The following is a 13,783-nucleotide window of genomic DNA, read 5'->3' on the forward strand; positions in this document are numbered from 1 at the left end:
GCAAAATGGTGCTCAACTGGTAATAAAATTAAAGAGTTAATAAATTCAGACCCATTATTTTTCACTAACTAAACAGGAAAATAGAGGAGAGGTTTTATTTTGGTGGTAAATTAGCTCCCACCCTCCTTTTGTTTGTTATTACAGTCATGGTTCAAAGCCCTCTACAAAAAGAAGGTCCCACTTTATTATAGGACAGTCAGGTTCAGTGCACAGCTTGCAATAAAGAAATTAGCAAACCAGAAGCTGCAATTCTGTAGAAACACTCAAAAACGAAGAGGATTTAAAGTGACAAGTTCCAATTAAATTTAATTACCCAAGCTGTATTTTCATTTTAACTGACACTTTTTATTAAGGAGCCACATGCACTAAAGCTAGAAACCTGGGCCAAATTGCATCCCAGTAATACAGTTATCTTATGCAAAATTCTGAGTATCTAATTTTCTAAAATGAAATTAGAGACATGGGGTTTGTAAAAGGTTCTCTTTGTCTGATACTATAAGATGCTGTTTGCAACGTATGGGCACTACTGTATGTCTGTGCTACAGTAACATCTGATGTACCTAATAAAACTTATTATTGGAAAGAGACTTAGCACACCTTTATTATTTTTTAATATGGAAATATTCAGTGTAAGCCAGGGAGACTCAAGAACTGCAAATCTAAAACTCTTGAAAACTAAAGCATAAAGTCTTTATGTCTTTGACATGAGAAAGTTGTTTACGCATACTTTAGTTTTAGGCTTAAGCAGTCATATAGAGCTGGGCCAAATGATTATTTTAGCTTTACCTTATTTGTCCCCATGGCAGCAAAGAGGGGCTGCAGAGAACAGCCTCCTAGGAGATTTACACTCAGGAGTTCTTTCCATGCCTCTGGTTTTAAACAATAAATATATCGCTAAAAATTTGTAATTCAAAAGATGAAAGGCAACAGATAAATGGTTAAACAACTGATAACAAAGTAGGAGAAGGGAGACATTTGTTTAAACAAGCTCAAGCCAGTGGGAAGAGCCTAGCACCCACAAAGTTTTAAGAAACACATGAAGTTGCACAGTCATCCTTTCCTCCCAAGGGCTGAGGAGGATGTGCCATTCTCTTTGGTGGCTGGAGTGGGGCTATCACTCGTGCCAGCACCTCAACACCCACACTGTGCCCACTGGCAGACCTTCTCAATGCTAGGATTAGCACACCCCCCCAGGAGCAGGAGGAAAAGTGGGTGCACATTGTCGCTCCCTCCTTGCAGGGACCTGCACTGCTGTGCACCCCCAGGCATCCCATACAGCCCCTCAGGCTCATGGACACATCCATGAATGGCATGAGTGCCTCTCCTGTCAACAGCAGCAAGGGGCTGAGGGATTATCCAAGGAGGAGCCGCCACCAGGACCAGCCTGCACACCTTGTTCTTCCCACTGGAGGAGTGGAGGGACGGTGGGGTGCCAGGCTCCAGAGGGAAACTACTTCCCCATGTGGGCTGCGTCCCTTACAGGTATTCACAACAGTGTTACCAAGACCATCACCACAAACTGCATTCATGCAAATGGACTTGGCTTCCTTTTCTGTTACATACTGCTGCTAACCTTCTCAGGTTTCTAAGTAGAAGAGAGCTGTGGCTACAGAGGCTCTGTTTTTGTATGAGAGAAGGAAGAGAAAAAGACTGGGATAGAGTCCCAGTCTCCTTTATTTGTAAAACTTGAAAATAAAGGATTCAGTTACCTCGTGGGAGCTCATTCTGGAGCCAAAAAAATATCTGTAAAGTATTCAAGAATGGAATGAGGTGTAGCCACAGTTGGATGGTTCTCCATGCAAAATTTCAGTCTGTATCATTCCCCTTTGCAATTTTTCAACTTAATTTCCTGTGAAAACAGTAAAGGGTGTGGGTATTAACACCTCCTAGAATAAACAAGATGATGGGCAACACCTTAGTTCTCTCTTCTATTCACATTAGGACCAGAAGAGTACAACTACCACAAGAATTAGCTTGTTTATTTAGCCGTGTTCTATTTAATAACATATTTGAGAAAAAAAAAAAATATTACACACATCCTCCCTTCAAAACTGAATAGCTACTTTAAGGTCACGCTATATAAGTGCATCACAGGAGTTAGAAGGCAAATGCTTCCTATCGTTGCTTTCATCTGGTGGAGGCTTCGTAATTAATTGCATGCTCCTGTGCACAACAACCAAAAAGTCCAGTGATGCAGTAGTTCATTCTGAGGAGAACTCATGGCTGTTAAAGAAAATTTTGTCTGGTGAGGGAGATTGGACCAAAGGAATAAATGGGGCCAAAATCAAACAAATCACAATTTTCATGAGATTCTCTGACAGTATTCCTATACTAGAATGTTAAATTTTCTGACCCAAGTTTTGTTTTCCTTGGAGAAAAAAAAAAAAATCCAAATGCTGGTATATTCCAAACCTAGGGGTATTCACAGCTGACTTAATGAATACTTTATATCTCAGTTATAGAAATATGGCAACAGCACAGTCAAAAAGTATTCATCAGAGCTGCTGGGCTCACACAGCTAAGTTAGGCCAATTTCTGCAGCTATAATAAAAGCCCTCTAAGGGATCACACAGTTAGCACCCTTTCTGGCTATCTCTGACCTCCTATCCTGAACAGCTGTCACATAACCCCTAAGGAAAGCCTATAGCAAAAATCCAGAGAAAGTCTCAAGTTTGCCTCCAGATCCATAGCATGACTTCTTGCTGGATCCTCTAGCAAACCCTAAATCCATCACATACATCAAAGGTCTTCTGTCAAGCACATTCTTTTCAATCCTTCTTTCACATCAAACTTAATGAGGGAAGAGTTTTATGCAGAATACAAAAGGATCACTATAAACCAAACTTTTTTCAAAAGGCAAGTTGAAGGAAGGAAAGAACATACATATGGAAAATGGAAAGGGCTAGTTTATCCCAAGAATGAGGACTACCTGTTGGGGCTAACCTGAGTTCATACATGGTCATGAGCTGCATGTGGATGAACTCGTGACCGATGCCCACTTTTGTATAATCCCCAGTTTCTCTGAGACACACCATGGGACAGCTGGGCAACAGGACAGAGGTCTTCCCCTTCCCAATGCAAATACACTTCCATTCAGCTTTCCAGTCAGGAATCCTGACTGAAATACGGTCTTCCAGGTTCTGATTTGTCTACAATTTCTTTACTCTCTCTATCCAAGCAACACAGAAATTCATACACAGTGTACACCAATTTTGTTGTTAATTATAAAAAGACTACAAACGTGAGTAACTTTGACATATTTTTCATTCTAAAGATGCTACACATTGTAAACTGCCCTCAGTAGCACTTGCTGTGAATAAGATCACCTAACTCACATCCTTTGAAGCCCAGTCCTGGTCTTGGGAAGGACAGGGGAAACACTCTTCATGGTGTCAATGGGCGCCTGTGGTATCAGCTTCATACTCAGAAAACAGTAAACACAAGAAGAATGTGATTCATATCTTCGAACTAAAAAATACTTTTTTGACTCTTCTACCAGCCTCCCCTAAAAAGCAGTATTAACGAAAAAAGAAAATTACCTTGCCTTGCATAAGGCAATAATTTATCTTTTCCTAATTTTCCTATAATTTCTGTCACTTGTGATATGCTTCCACCTTCAAATACCCATTAAATATGAACATTATAGGACACACAAAATATTCAAGCTGTGTGAGCTTCTTATTCTTCCAGTTGAGGGACATTTAGTGATGTGATAAAGCAGCTTAATCAAGATATCAAACATCAACCAGACTGTCAGAAAAAAAGGACAAGCTATTATATAAGTCATATACATAATTGGAGTACAAGTCTTCTGAGGAGTGGTTGAGGGAACTGGGACTGTTTAGCCTGGAGAAAAGGAGGCTGAGGGGAGGATAGTCTCTGCAACTATCTGAAAGCAGGCTGTAGCATGGAGGGAGTTGGTCTCTTCTCCCAAGTTGCAAGTGATAGAACCAGAAGAAATGGCCTCAAGTTGTGCCAGGGAAAGTTTGGATTGGATATTAGGAAAAAATTCTTCATGGAAAGGGTTGTCAGGCATTGGAACAGGCTGTCCAGGGAAGTGGTGGAGTCACCATCCCTGCAGGGGTTTAAAAGGCGTATAGATGAGGTTTTTATGGAAATGGTTCAGTGCTACAGTTAGGTTATGGTTGGACTCAATGATCTTGAGGGTCTCTTCCAACTGAAATGATTCTATGATATTAATTTTGTAACTTCCAATTACCTTCTAAAATATAGCTTTTTCCTTTATTACCATTCAAAGTCCATTAACTAAAAATCACACATTCAAGAAGCATAGCTCAAGAAAAAAAATCCGAATTCAGCCTATAGCCACATATTTGTTTAGAAGGATGAATGACTGAAGGGGAAAAGCCCACCCAGCATCCAGTCGCACACATACCGTGAATGGTTCCAAAGCGCCTTTCGGGTGAGCAAACAAGTCATGTAATTCTATCGTGTGCTGATTCAGAAATAAATGCTGAGCAGACTCACTTGGCTCTGCCTGACTGTGGAGGGTGTCTCGTTTCTAGCGCCAGGGAGACTTAACAGGTTTGCAGTCATTTCCACACTAGTCTGTAGAAACAACTATAGAAGTCTATGGAAGGTATTCAGTAAGATTGAAAATGGGGGAAGCGGCTTCTCTTGGCTGCATGAAAATATGTCATCCATCTGGTTAGTAAGTCTTGCTCACATGTTCTAAGTTAAATCAGTCTTCAGGTTTGAGGTCAGGAAAAAGATTTCCTCAAGCTCCAGACTGGTTATGCTTGCAGGGAAGCTCTTCGTTCTTACAGGGATCATTTAGTAGGGTTTTTTGACAGGTCCCGAGTCATCACAGGATTCTGGGGTTTCATGAGGTTCTTGATCTCTCCTGCTCTCTTCCTGATGCATACATTTTTGTCAAGTTTGGTCTTCCTATAGGGCTAGGTCTGCACTGACATGCTGGAAGTAGCAACACAGCCAAAACAGCCGTGCATGTCTCAAGCTGCATCTCATGTGTCAAGTACAGGAGAAAGCAGTTTAGTTTTACTATTTTTTGTGTTCTACATCTTCCAGAGAATGTCTCCACAGTGGTCACCTTGAAGTCTACAAATTTTACTGCATATGTATATGTATGCACGCATGCATATATATAAAGTCAATCAGAATGGAAAACATACACTTAGTTAAAATTGTGCTTACAGAATGCTGGAAGTAGGTCTAAATAAATGCCAACACTTCACCAAGCAAAGCAGGATAGGGAGAAAATCCGGAGATCCCATTTGTTTGCCTGGTTAAGCTGTATTGTTATGCTCTGTCCTGCCTTTGCACCCCCCACACACCTTTTGTACTAATCTTCCCTACATCTGCTGCCAGCTAGGCCAAGCTCAAACAGCAGTGTCAATTTGAGGGTCAGAAAGGTCAGCAGTGACACCCGATTTAAGTGTTATTCACTCTGATGCTGTGACAAGACAGATACAGCGTGGCCTGACTAAAGTGATGTATGTTAAATTTGTTGCAAATTACTGGTGTGATGGATCTATTGATGACCCATTGCAGCTGTCAGGATGTCTCTATCAGTCTCTCAGTTACGTTTTCTCCTGCTGCTCGCACCCATCCCCCTCTGCCTGCTCTCATCAAGTATGAGGTAGCTTTATAGTCCCCAAGAAACCCAGGGTGCAAAGAACAGGGAAACAAAGCAGCAACATCTGCTGTGAACCTGAGAAGTACTAGAAGTCATCTCAAGAGGTATAAAGGTTTGGTAGTTTATAGACTTGAATCACTGTTCAAGTTCACATAATCTGGACACCTACAGAAAACTAGTTGTTAACAATAGGTTTTCAAGCTAACTCTTGTCTTCATTTGAACTATTGGAAGCCTGATTCTTTGAGCTCTTGTTTGAAGTATGTTACTCATCTGACAAATTATTTGAAGGGGGACAAAGCCTTTTTTTAGCTTTTTCTTTCAAATAGAACAGAGAGATAACTGATCCAGATTCTTCACAGCAGAAACTGGGAGAGCAGAAAATGGCAGATGGAGACTATCCAGGAGGTTCCCTTCCTACTGTTCTCTCCCCTTCAGAGCAAAACCATATCCAGCTTCTCTGGCAAGTGGCACTGTAGCCATGGGAGGGAAGGGCAACACCTGTTTTAGAGTAGGTCACTTGAAGAATTGCAGCTTGCCTGCTGCCCACAGTGGCTGAGATTCCCCTTGGTGACCCATGGGAAGCAAGGTGTGTGTGAGAAACCAGATCTGACATGTGCCTTTGCAACACTGCGAGGTTGGAGCTTGGGAAAGGTGTGGAAGCCTGATCAATTGGACTGCAGTGAAACTGATGGAGATCAAATGCTTTCAATTATCACAGATCATTTCTACTTTCAAACCTATGTCCCTCATAGGAGGGATGCTTCTTCCTGGGCAGGTGCTGTAGTAATTACAGAAGTACATTCTAGCACAGATAGTGGAAGCCCCTAGTCATGATGATAAATTATATTTCATTCCATAACTATATTTAAGAAGCATCTTATGCAAATTTCTTTTGTTTAAAGCATTTTATTTGGTTCTTTGGTTGTTTTGGTTTGTTTGTTGCGGTTTTTTTTTCTTTTACATTAACTCCATTGTAGCTCTGAGGCATGCTAAGTTGGTTTTGTTCTTGCTTCTGATTACCATTACTTCCTGCTGCTGCTGCACCTTTTGTTCTTTCATTCTGACCCACAGATTGTCATCTCTTTGGTCTAGTGTTGCAGAGTTATTTTTAAAAACAGCTAATTTCTTCACGAGCAAAGGGAGTGCACAGCTCAATTTCAGTTCTTGTGTTCTCAACAATTTGCATTGCCAAGCAAAGGCACAGGAGGTTCTGCTCTCCTATTTTCTTCTGCATTGTGCTAAATACTACCCAGTAAACAGGGATATTCAGGGTGGTGCCCTAACTGGAGAAACTCGTAATAGTCAATGTGGAAAAGAGTGTGTAGGCATCTGCAGATGTTTTTAAGAACACACATCTTATGAAAGACTGTTAGGGAAAAGGGGAAGCGGAAAAAACACATTTATTGCTTTCAGTTGAGCTTGTTATTGGAAGACCAACATAACTATCAGAACTCCAGTTCCACCAGCATCTTCCACATGATGCACAACTGTTCTCTTCCATTTGAGTAATCAAATCCCTTAAGAAATGAGAAGCAGCAAAGAAATCTGGACCACTTTATTCTAGAACTGGAATAATGTCAGCCACGATTATGGTTGCTTTGTTAATTTTAATCCCCTGTGGATGCTTGTTCATGGCAGAGAGGAAACATTAACAATCAGGACAGACTCTTGGAAAAATGGTCACCCTTCAGCAATTTAAATATGTTGACAGAAGAAAAAATAATTTTACCTAACTACACGGGGATTGAATTTAACCCCACACCAGTATGAGATCTGTACCTGAATGCTACACTCAGAGCTTGAGATGAGCCTTAAAATATCTTACAGCATTATAAATAGTTATATGTGGTATCCAGATCTACCTCTCCTTCATCACAAATAACCACACAATGGTCACCTGGATGGTACAGCACCTGAAAAGAAGACCTCAACCCAGCTCATACTCTAGGAGCCACCAGGTGATGCTGAGGAATAAGAGACTGGAAAGATACAAGAAAATAATTCTGAAAAGTCTGTAGCCATAATTCGATCTCCTCTGGTGAAAAACGACAACTGCAATTGCTCACATAAGCCCACCAGCATAAGGTCATTTTGAGACTCCTTAACAACAGGCTTTCAAATGAGAGCACTCATGAGTATTTACCTGAACTCCACCTCATCTTGAAAACTGACAAGATGAGAGTCATGGCCCTCCTCAACTAGACTACAGCAAAGTGCTGTAACTCAGTACACAGTAGTCTGGAAACATTGTCTGACAGTGAACACTGCACCAAACCTTATCAGCAATACTAGGTACCATGGCTATTTTGTCCCTGTCCTCCACTTCTAATAAGGAGTTTAATTAGATTGCCATTGTAGCAGAATTTGTCCTTATCTGTAAGTCTCTTGGTGGCACTGGCCAAAAATATTAAAATATAGCTTTAATTTATAGGATAAGGGAGCTGTTTGCACCACTCACTGTCACTTGTTGTCACATTCTCAGCAACCATCCCAGCTCTGAGGAATAATATCTTCTGGGAACTAAACCCCATAGTAAAGCTGATCACCTTCCACTCCAAGGCCAAGGCACATTTTTACGGTGGCATCTTTACTAACATAAACAAACACAGACACTTATGCACATACACATCTTAAAATCTTCAAATAGATCTCCTGAAGAGAGCTCTCCTTTAGGGAAGAAGATGTCAAAATAAAATAGATGATAGCCACATTGATTGATGTTATACTACAAAAATAAAAAGCTTTATAGCAGAGTTGGACAAACACATGTAAACTACTATTTCATTGCCGTGAAAAATAGAGACCCATCTAATGGATCTAGTATAGAAAATGGAAATACTTCACATGGAACTGAACCCCTTTTTCCTTACCCGTGGATCCATTTCCAGCCCAGCTGGTAGAAAAACTCAGATTTGCTGTCTTGCCTGGAAAGTGCATTCATTATGTCCAGGAACATATGCACAGAACAACCAGTATTCTTGTGATAAGGTGAGTGATTTGGTATTGAATTTCTTCAGGCAAAGGCAGAAAATGGACCAGAAATCCCACTTCCTGGGAAGGTTTTGGCCACTAAGCAATCACTTTGAAAACTGCATTTCAAAAGAAAGTGTGAACTACCATCACATTTTAAGAGATGAATCCTGTATCAAATCCCTCAAGAGAATTAAATGAAAGAGAATGGCTCTCTCCTCTGCTTTGGTGGGGCTTGAGACAAAAATGCTCACTGGTGTTGAGATGAAGACAGAGAAGTATAACCTCCAACACCCAAGGAAATCCATGTTCAAAGACCACAATGTGTCTGACACAGAAGCACTTCCAGTCTTGGAGCAACAACAGAGTGAAGGTGCTGAGCACAGACACCTTGGAGGTTAATACCCACAGTTGGTTTGAATCCCTCTATATATAACCCTCAGTTTCTGAAAACTAAGAAGATCAGAGCCTAAGGTGATATGACTTCAGACACTGCCCTGTATTTTTTACTTCAGGCAAAATTACAGTGACCCTCATGGTTTTGTATTGTCTTTTTTCTTCCTTTCATCCTTATTTTCTTTCTCTTGCTTACCCTTTCAATCTCTCACACTTCAGCTCTTTTTTACTCTTTCTTGTTCTTTTTCTCTTTATACCTTTCTCTATTTCCTTTCCTTTCCTTTCCTTTCCTTTCCTTTCCTTTCCTTTCCTTTCCTTTCCTTTCCTTTCCTTTCCTTTCCTTTCCTTTCCTTTCCTTTCCTTTCCTTTCCTTTCCTTTCCTTTCCTTCCCTTCCTTTCCCTTCCCTTCCCTTCCCTCTCCCTTCCCTCTCCCTTCCCTCTCCCTTCCCTCTCCCTTCCCTTCCCTTCCCTTCCCTTCCCTTCCCTTCCCTTCCCTTCCCTTCCCTTCCCTTCCCTTCCCTTCCCTTCTCTCCTCTTCTTTCATTTTTAGGGGAGAGTAAATGTGTTTGCTACAGTTTTTCAACCCCATATAAGAAAGATGCAAATATCTGTAGGGTTGTGACCTAATAATACAAATTCTCTAGTTTGCCTTGGAATGGACAGACCTACAAGTGAGTACACTTGTAGGCAATTATAAAAAATTCTGGAGTGAAAACTGGGTTTTTTTAAAGACACAAAAGCATGGGAGACTATAACATCATAACTTATTGCCTTCCATTCAGAAAGGAAAAAAGTCTCTTTTCTTTTAGTTGCCCTAACATGGCCTGTAAATCAAGTATCTATATTTTATTGAATTAGAAAGATTTTTATTATGTTAATACATTTCTCATTGTATCCAAGAGCTCTATTTCTCTAATATGGTCCAGAAGGCATCCCAATATGAAAGAAAGTTCTGGCTAACATTTCAAATTCTTTCAGACTTATTATATTAGTGAAATTTCTGTGATGTTAACACCCTTTTATATTATAATATTAGTGAAAACAACCTATGAAAATGTGACATATGCAGTATGCATTTTTTTAATAAAATTAATCAGATTACTAGTTGGAGGGACAACTTTTCTATCAATAAAATGGGTAAATAACACAACTTCATTTCTAACAGTTCAACCTCTTGCAGTACTACCACACATCATCTCTTGCAGAAGTTTACTTGCCTGTAAACTCCCAAGACCCAATAATATGCCTACAGGAGACTGATGTACTCTGGAATATGAAAGTGCCGACAACTGTCATTTGCCATCAGTCATCCAATGGAATTTGGCATTTCGATAAGGACAGCTTTCAGCATGGTATTTCTTCCAAGTTGCATGACCACATCTTGCGGGTTCCAAGGTGGACCTATTGACCACATCCAGAGAGCATTAAGTCCCATCTCTTGATGTGTGTGCACTGAGGAACATCCTCACTGTTCACAGGAGCTGGTATGTACCCCTGTGTACTGAACAAGACTGCATAAATAACAACTTTAAACTATTAACGTTAAACCTTTTGAAAAGTCTTTCCAAAAAGCAATGTAATTATGACTGGATTAAAATCCATCATGTAATAATAATAATAGGCAATGATTAAAATATCTTGATTAAAGCTCATCTCAGGCCAATTATCACTAAAACAGATATAAGCAAAGCAAACCAGATGGTCTGGTGAAGAATGTCCATAAATATCCCTCTGGCATACAGTGCCAAGATCTGCTTCCCCTGTTCACAGCAGGAAGCACCTTTCTCAGGAAATAATCTCTTTAAGTTCACCGAAACCAAAGTTCTTATTTGAAGGGTAAAGGACAGCATAAAGAGAGTTATAACAAATAAAAGTGGAATAAAATAGCAATGTAAATGCAGGTAAGTCCTGTGGTAGAATGTATCTCAGATATGAAAAGATCTGCACCTTGTCACATCTTTGTGACTCTGATGCTAAGCAACCAAGATAAAATAAACTTCCCACAAGATGTCTCGGAAACAAACAAAAAATGATTGTTTATGAAACCACTCAAGCTATAGCGAGACTATTCCAATGGGCAGTGCTTAAAATTGCCAAGAAGTTTGGAATGCTTTTTCTTTGTCTTTCCTTGGGGCTTCTCCGTGTGCCGTAACTTCTCTATGCATGGAGGGTGTAGTTAGTATTTTCATTTGCTGCCTAAGTAGCAAATTACCCTGTAAACAGCCCACAAGAGCTGGTCTGTAATTGAATTGTAACTGTTGACTTTAGACATTTGGTATATTTGCTGCAAGAAGTAAATTTTCAAAACTTCATCTTGATGCAGTCAGACAAAATGAAAGGTAATATTCTTTATCTGCCACAGATTGCTGCAGATGAACTGCTTTCATATGAGCTTAAATAAGATTTAGTGTATTCCATCCTTCAGCTGGCCACAATTGAAAGTGATCAGGATCAATATAGCTGCCCCTGAATGCAGCCCGGTATTGTGCATTACAATAGAGGAAATGGCTGTATTCAAAATTTTCCTGTGTCAAATTAATTTCCATGTTATCTCCAAATTCAATTAGATGGGAACCCCGTGTAACTAAAAAAGTGTCCGACATCCCTTAGTGACAAATTACGGTGCTTAGTGTGCATATCAAGGTGAAGTGTTGAGCCTTGCTAATCTTCTCACTAATTCTCAATTACCGTAAAATGAAGCCATAAATCACACAGACAGGGGATCGATGGAAATGTTGTTTTCAGGGTGATTGGCAGCCTCCCCAAAGGTTTTCTGTAAGTTGGTTTAAGGTTACCATTCTCTAAGGGGAGGGATGAGGTAGTCTTGCTCAATCTCTATGATATAGGCCCACAGGCCTTTTGGGGATAGTGGGGAGGGACAGCACCAATTTCAGCCCATCAGACATCCAATTTTTCTCCTTTTCATACCTGCTGTAGTAAATGAGAAACAAATTAAATTTCACTCCACTATCTCCACAGAAACCATTTAAATTTTTCATGGAAACTAAATTGTCCCTAGACAAATAGCCCCCTGATTCTATGAAAATATACTGGAGCGCTGGGGACAGAAATAAATTTGTGTCACTCTGGATATGCCATTCTCTGTAATGTCATTCACTGCCGGCCAATAAATGAGTCCCTCCCGGAACACAATGGTAAAGCCTTGTGCTCTGGTGTATTTGCATTGTTCCCCCACTCTGGAGCAGTCTAATATTCTTCCTGTTATTAATTTGCAGCCTAGGTTTTACATTCATGAGGCTAAGATTGAAATGTAAATGAGGCACAAAATAAGTAGTCAGCAGTAGCCCTGGCCGAGCAGCCTGTGTCATAGACTCATGGACTTACATGAAAATAGTTATCACTCAGAGAGATTAGCAGCTCAGAACATCAATCACTGCTGCAAGGAAACAATGAATAAAATCGCCCCGACACGAGGAAGGAAATTACAAGAGCTTTAAAGTGGAAAGGGAATATGTAATACTGCTACCTGTTGTTGAAGCACTAAGATGGCTGTAATAAAAGAAGCTGGGCTCCTTCTCTCTCTCTCTCCCCTCCTCCTGCATTCCTGTTGAATGCTGATATTTAAATTGTACCATTTTTGTCATCTCAATTTATCTATAAAATGAGCTGTACTTCCTTGGCTGGAGGTATATGATACTTCACACTGCACTGAAATGAAGCCCACAGCTTTGAGTTTGAACCTGCTTTAAAATGATGGCACCCTGTATATCACCCCATCTTTTAGCAAACAAATAGATATATAAGGCCTGAGTCCTCAGGTTTTGGAGAGGCTCAGAGAATGCCGGACTTTGGACTAGGAGAGAAAGCTGGCTTTACTCTGTCATTGTGGTTTCTTAATTCTCAGGTGGTGCAGAAGTGGTGCAGCACACAGAATGAGTTGAGCAGTCTCAGGCCAGCTCTTCCTCAACAACCTCTGGGCAGCTCTGAGGAGTTCTGCCAAAAGCTGCCAATAACCAATACCCGGAGAAGTTTTGTCTGATTCTCCTTTACTTCAGCAGCTCTGGTCACCCTCGTCAGGAGGGGAAGCACCATAGGCTCCCTGCCCAGTCCAAGCCATCCCAAAATTCTCCTGATGCCTGGAGAGCTTCCAGGTGGATGTATCCACTGACCAGAGTGGCTGTGCTGACCTTGGTCCACAACTACTGCTCGGATGAATAATCTCTTAAAATGTACTAGCTTACACCTCTAGCTAGTACAACATGATTTCTACACTGATATTGAATATATATACATAGATTAGTGTTCCAAAACAGTACATTTTCTGGACTAATTCTTTAGCTTACCAGAGTATGTTACATTACCTGTTGAATTTTTTTCCTAATGTGTTCCTTGTATTCAGCAAATGCAAAACACTATTCCATCCACCATGATTAGTTTTGTCTTTAGGAAGAATCACAGAATCACAGAATGTTAGGGATTGGAAGGGACCTCAAAAGATCATCTAGTCCAATCCCCCTGCCAGAACAGGAACACTTAGATGAGGTTACACAGAAGAAATGTGTTTGATTTTCACAGATGAACTTGCTTACAGTGTTTGTTCTTCAGAAAACAAAAAAAACCGTAGCCATGTGTTTTACTAAGAAACTGCTAATTTTGGTCTAATTTTTCACTCCCATAAATTTAGATTTTTAACCACAAGAGTAGCTTTTAAACCGTGTTCTTGTAAGATGAGTTCAAAGGAAATGCCACAAATATATTCTAATCTTTTCTATTCTGAGGTAGTTTGTTAATGTGATTGGTCATGAGAGTGACTCATGCATGTGCATCTGCAGTGAGC

Source organism: Patagioenas fasciata, chromosome 1 (genome assembly GCF_037038585.1).
Source record: "Patagioenas fasciata isolate bPatFas1 chromosome 1, bPatFas1.hap1, whole genome shotgun sequence".
Lineage (NCBI taxonomy): Eukaryota > Metazoa > Chordata > Aves > Columbiformes > Columbidae > Patagioenas > Patagioenas fasciata.